The sequence below is a fragment of the Ranitomeya imitator genome, chromosome 2 (genome assembly GCF_032444005.1).
Source record: "Ranitomeya imitator isolate aRanImi1 chromosome 2, aRanImi1.pri, whole genome shotgun sequence".
Taxonomy (NCBI): Eukaryota; Metazoa; Chordata; class Amphibia; order Anura; family Dendrobatidae; genus Ranitomeya; species Ranitomeya imitator.
In genome coordinates, this window is record NC_091283.1 from 683,345,043 (window position 1) to 683,351,628 (window position 6,586).

At 42.5% G+C, this 6,586-nt stretch overlaps 1 long non-coding RNA gene across 1 annotated transcript; it reads right to left on the reverse strand.

The window, feature by feature from the left end:
* Positions 1 to 581: 581 nt before the first annotated feature.
* LOC138665512 (uncharacterized) lies at positions 582 to 6,249 on the reverse strand. The gene is made up of 2 exons (XR_011318482.1): positions 5,049 to 6,249; positions 582 to 1,812 (listed from the first exon to the last, which is right to left on the reverse strand). It is a non-coding gene; the product is annotated as an uncharacterized lncRNA (long non-coding RNA).
* Between the last annotated feature and the right edge of the window lie 337 nt (positions 6,250 to 6,586).

Sequence of the window (6,586 nt, forward strand, 5' to 3'; positions counted from 1 at the left end):
CTGAACAAAGCTGAGTTTCAATCTTCAGGCTTTCGGCCTATATCAGATATTAAACTGCATTTGGACTACTTCTTTGGTTGGGCCTACTAACAGTGTCTGCCGCTGCTTGGTGTTATCCTCCACTGAACAAAGCTGAGCTTCAATCTTCAGGCTTTCGCCCTATATCAGATATTAAGCTGCATTTGGCCTACTTGTTTGGTTGGGCCTACTAATGGTGTCTGCCACTGCTTGGTGTTATCCTCCACTGAAAAAAGCTGAGCTTCAATCTTCAGGCTTTCGGCCTATATCAGATATTAAACTGCATTTGGACTATTTCTTTGGTTGGGCCTACTAACAGTGTCTGCCGCTGCTTGGTGTTATCCTCCACTGAACAAAGTTGAGCTTCAATCTTCAGGCTTTCGGCCTATATCAGATATTAAACTGCATTTGTAACCAAACAAAGCCATAGGCGCACTACAAAGGTGTACACAAAATAGTAAGGGGTGCAAATGAGTGATAAATCAAATGAATAATGAGAGAAAAAAAAGCATCATTCCAAATATGCACACCACATACACAAAAATAAGAGACATGATAATAAATCATATGAAAAAACAAGATTTTTATTGACACACAACACACAATATAAAACATAATTAAAAACAGCAAAGAGCCTTGTCCATACACAATCATATAAATCTGAGTATAATAGTGAATACCCAACTAAATAGTGTGATAAGGACTACCTGAATGCAGGCCTGTGCAGCTATAGGCAAAAGGGGTTAATAGAAGCAAGCCAGAAAACAGTCCTTCAGACTAGCAATACCCTAGTAACCATGATAGTAACACACTACATAGTGTGAGGGTGATCTCTTAAAGTGAGATCAATATGATTGCTTATACCTGACCAAATATAAACTGAGTGCTAGCTTAGAGGCTTGGAATGCATCACATTCACAAAGACGATACAGACACTCCTCTCTCAGTGAAGGTTTTTCCTCAACTGACTTTATTCTGAACAAAGGATGATACTTAAAACAGGAAATGGGGGAGGTCCCACAACTTCTGAATAGTTAGTGTCACTCTGATTGGTTCATTCCAAGCTTCATTTCCAAATACGGTGTATTCGTGTCTTCACTCCTGCATTCCAAAGATTCCCTTCAGGTCTTCAAGGATCTTCAAGACAGTTTCAAAGACACAATCGACATCTTGCTACACCATATCTGAACTGGCTTTTATAAGGTTTAATAATTGATTTCATTAGACATTTTCTCCTTCACAGTCCCCCCTAAATCAATTATTAACCTAATGTCACAATGTAACATAATCCAATAGGTGGTCGATCAATGAATTCACAACACACAAAAAGGGATGGGAAAGTGGGGAAAGGAAGGCCTTATCGATAGGGAAATGGGGAATGGTCACCACCTGAATTTAACCTGAACCTGTCCCAGCACTGCCCTAATGCCCTAAGTGGGTCCTTCCCCCCACCGCCGCCAGGAACCTCGTCCCTCACTGTCACCTAACTCTTACCTGACTAGTGCACTGGCCGGCAAGGGACGCTAGCCTCACCACTGCAGATAACACACACAGGGGACAGTGACAAACACAAAAAGACAAGGAGAAAACACAGTACATGGATTGTGACATCTGAGCTGTCCATTAGACGTCAATATTGAACTTTTACCCCCCTTGATACAGTCTTTATTCATGTGGAAATCAGATTTATTTATTCCCAACTTATAAATCGAATTGGTCTTCAGGGGTTTTATAGTAGAATCATGGCCATCACCATCTTCTTGGGGTTAGGCTGTCCACGTTCTTAGTGACCATCTGTTTAACACAAAGAAATATACAAGAAACCACAGACATGAAAATACGAATTATCATAATAATTGTACAAATCTGTGCTAAACATTTCTGCCATCCCGTCATTCACCCAAACCAAGTATCCCAAAGATCAGCAATTCCTGATTTTTCTTAAGAACCTTAGATAAGGATTCAAGGTTTTTAAGGCTAATGTAACCTTTCCATTCGGACCTGTGTTATCGGGGATAAAAGGTACAACAAGTTTCTCCAATCATTTTACATACCCCTCCTTTCTCTGCTAGTAACATATCCAAACAAATATATATAGCCATCCGGTTTTGGAAAGCCATAGTGGATGTAGCTTCCAACTGTTCAGCTATCCCCTTTAATGCATCCTTAGTATAATTTATGAATCTTTGTTGGTTATAATATATGTAGTTAATCCAATCTACGTTTTTTCATTGACAGTTACAATAGGGATTATAGACTCAAATCCTGCTTTAACCTGGTCCCTTGCTTAAAACTCATCAGGGACCCCCCTTGGTACCCTTATAGCATCAATATACACATGAGGGTCAAAGCTTTCTTTGGGGGCAATTCCCCTTTAATACGTTGGGGCTGTTTCTGATTAGTCAAAGGCGAACCTTCAGGGATAAGATGAAAAGGCATGATGGCCTTGGCCAAAGTACACTGTCCCATCCAATTACCCTCTAATTTAGACCTCATCTTCATATCCCCACATATCCAGAATATGTCCGCTACTGAGGAGACCTGCTGTGTTAACTTCTCAGGGGTTGCTGAGGAGTAATTATGGCAAAAACCCTTACTAAAATTCCCCAAGAAACAGTCCTCTCCTTGTATTTGCATACAGGTGTAGTTCCCAGGATAGATAGTAATACTTCGACCAAGAGACGGAGTTTTATCCAATACAGGATATTTATCCCTCCATCTCCCACATTGTATAATTAGTGGAGGTGTTGGTAAAGAGGGCAAGGACACACTCCTCCTCCAATTCAGGGATTAATAGGGGAACAGATCCCAATTGGGGCCTGGCTGCTATAAACACATAACAATTGGTTCTATTTAGTTGTTGTGCAGTGTACCTCATTCACTCAACCCAGGCGTTTACATCTGTATACCCAGTATCTATAGCAAGTGTATCCTCATAAATGGGGTTCTGGATTGCAGTTATGCCCCTAAAAACATAAACATGTTGAAGAAGTGGAATCCATGGTATTCTAGATTTGTCACTTTCACCCTGCACATTTGCCCATTCCTGAGACTCCAACATACAGTATCTTTAAGTCGGAAATTGCCTTTTGGTGTCTTCCCCCCCCCCCCCCCCCTGACTATAATATGCACCCAAAGTTTACTCTCCTACATCATTGGGTGATGGATCCTCAATACTGAGTATCAAAGGATAACATTTTGTCCTACATTGGTCACTAGAGTCAGACTTGAGTAGCGTCATCCACGTAAGCAAGGACTTCCCTTTACTACTCTTTTGTTTGAAGGCAGGGGTCGGTTTATATCCCCACTCTTTATCACTTGTATCCCATCCAACAGATGTCCAAGAACCACAGATTTTATTTCTTCTTTCCGAATTACCCCAAATAAAGAATACAAACTGTTGTATCTTTCCCGAGAGTCGTGACACTCCTGGCTCCCCACACCCACTTCCCTGTATTATGTCACAGGCATCAAACCCATATGTAGCCACCAATGTACTCGAAGAATTGTACCAGAAAGTAATAATTCCCTTTTCTTTAGTTACAGCTACCGGTTACCCATTTCCTATACATAACAACATAGATGATGGCAAGATATTACTCGGGTGGTTAGTCCACTTTTTTTTTTTTTATGTTAGGCATGAATCCATGGTGGTCCCCCTTAGAGTTCCACTGAGGTAGGCGTTGTCAGGAGAACTTGGTATGGCCACTCAAACTGTGGATCTAGGCTCCTCATGTGTCTGCATATGACCACCAATCACCTGGATTCAGCTGATGCACGTCTGCACTTTCATTAGGATCTGGAATGGATGAGAACACATGTTTATGCACCACATTAAGTCTTTTCTGCAAGGCCTGGACATAGGCTATAGTACTTATGGGAAGTACAGACCAGTCTTTGGGGCACTACCAAACAGAACTTCAGAAGGAGATAAGCCTGTCTTTCTATTTGGAGTGGGTCTCACTGAAGAGAGTGCAAGAGACAAGCACTCTACCCAATTCTTTCATTCTTTCATGTGTCTGTCATGGCCTTCTGAATTTTTAAGTTTAAGTGTCATTTTAGCATTAATTAGCACATTTTACCGGATGGGCTTCTGGCCAACCAGAGAACAGATCTACACATACTAGGACATATTCATACACTCCTACCTTGGGTAGCTGTATGTAGCCAGTCTGCAGTCTCTGAAATGGGTAGAGAGGCCTGAGTGTCCCTTTCTTAGGAACTTTTACTGTTTTACCTGGGTTGTGCTGTGCACAGATGAGGCATGACTGTACAAGTTTTCGTGGCTGCGTAACTGAAGCCAGGAGCAATCCAGAAGGCATTTACCATGGACACATGTGACATTTTGAGGCGTGACTGGGGCCATATGTTAAGGCCCCTTCACATTAAGTGACGCTGCAGCGATACCGACAACGATCCGGATCGCTGCAGCGTCGCTGTTTGGTCGCTGGAGAGCTGTCACACAGACCGCTCTCCAGCGACCAACGATGCCGGTAACCAGGGTAAACATCGGGTAACTAAGAGCAGGGCCGCGCTTAGTAACCCGATGTTTACCCTGGTTACCATCCTAAAAGTAAAAAAAAACAAACACTACATACTTACCTACAGCCGTCTGTCCTCCAGCGCTGTGCTCTGCACTCCTCCTGCACTGACTGTGAGCACAGCGGCCGGAAAGCAGAGCGGTGACGTCACCGCTCTGCTTTCCGGCTGACCGACGCTCAGCCGGAGCGGAGGGCACGGGTAGGGTGGTAGACTGAGACCAGAGAGGAGATGTAGGGTGGTGCCAAGCCATGGAGTGCTTTGTGGATGAGGGTAGTAGTTTTGTACTGGATTCTGGAGTGGATGGGTAGCCAGTGTAATGACTGGCACATCACTGGTAACATCAATGCCTCCTTTATTTGTTCCACCAGCTCTGCATTGTTAATGGGTTTACCGGCTGGTGTAAGAAACGCTCTGCTTCTCCAGATAGGGCAATAATCATGGGATATTTCCCATGCATAATTCAAATCTGTAAATATTAGCGACTTTACCTGCAGCAGTTCTACACGCCTCAGTGAGTGCCTTCAACTCTGCCTCCTGCACCGACATGTGAGGTGGGAGTGGTTCAACTCGGATTACCTCATGTGAGGATACTACTGCATATCCAGTGTAGAATCACCCATCCTGGTGGTATCTGGAGCCATCTACAAGAAAAAACTCAAAATCTGCATTAGGATCAGGTTTATTGGACACGTGCAAAACCCACTGTTTCCTGACTTATCTATGCAGTCATGTTCGTGCATCACGTCAGAGTACTCTTCCTGGACCGCCATGTGTGGGGACAACAGTTCCACATTTATGGTTTCATGGACCAACAGCATATTTGGCATAGAACTGGCCACCTATGTCATACTGCAATTCATCCACAAAGAGCTCATGGTTTGGGTTATCTGTACACAGTCATGGTCCTGTTGTAGTTCAACAGGCAGGTCAGGCAGGTTCCACTACCACCTACTTCCCTCCTCTTCCCCCCATATGCAAGCAGGATGGCTGAGATCAGTAGTGCTCCATGAATGCTGATGTTATCAGACACAGTGAAACCTGAGATTTCAGCACTGAGAGAAGAGAGAAGAGGGAGAGAGGGAGGGGGACTATCACAGCAGCACAGCTTCATGACCCCGACCTTGAAGAGGGTAGAAGGAGGGGGCTATCCACCTGCGCAGCGTCTGTGTGCATACTTTACACATATAGGAAAGATATATCTTGTTAAAAGGTATCAACCACTGAGAACTCTCAGATCTAAATATTTTTTCTACTTTACACTTTAAATTCTTTTTCCCTTGCCTGGTCTTCTTAACAGGGGCGCTGGACCAGGTTTTTTTGCATTATCAGAGTTGGGAATATGACTTTAATACTCTGAGTGGGACATTATTAGTGGCTCTATAATCAAAGACTTTAAACCTTTAACCCCTTCATGACCCAGCCTATTTTGACCTTAAAGACCTTGCCGTTTTTTTGCAATTCTGACCAGTGTCCCTTTATGAGGTAATAACTCAGGAACGCTTCAACGGATCCTAGCGGTTCTGAGATTGTTTTTTTCGTGACATATTGGGCTTCATGTTAGTGGTAAATTTAGGTCAATAAATTCTGCGTTTATTTGTGATAAAAATGGAAATTTGGCGAAAATTTTGAAAATTTCGCAATTTTCACATTTTGAATTTTTATTCTGTTAAACTAGAGAGTTATGTGACACAAAATAGTTAATAAATAACATTTCCCACATGCATACTTTACATCAGCACAATTTTGGAAACAAAATTTTTTTTTGCTAGGAAGTTATAAGGGTTAAAATTTGACCAGCGATTTCTCATTTTTACAACGAAATTTACAAAACCATTTTTTTTAGGGACCACCTCACATTTGAAGTCAGTTTGAGGGGTCTATATGGCTGAAAATACCCAAAAGTGACACCATTCTAAAAACTGCACCCCTCAAGGTACTCAAAACCACAGTCAAGAAGTTTATTAACCCTTCAGGTGCTTCACAGCAGCAGAAGCAACATGGAAGGAAAAAATGAACATTTAACTTT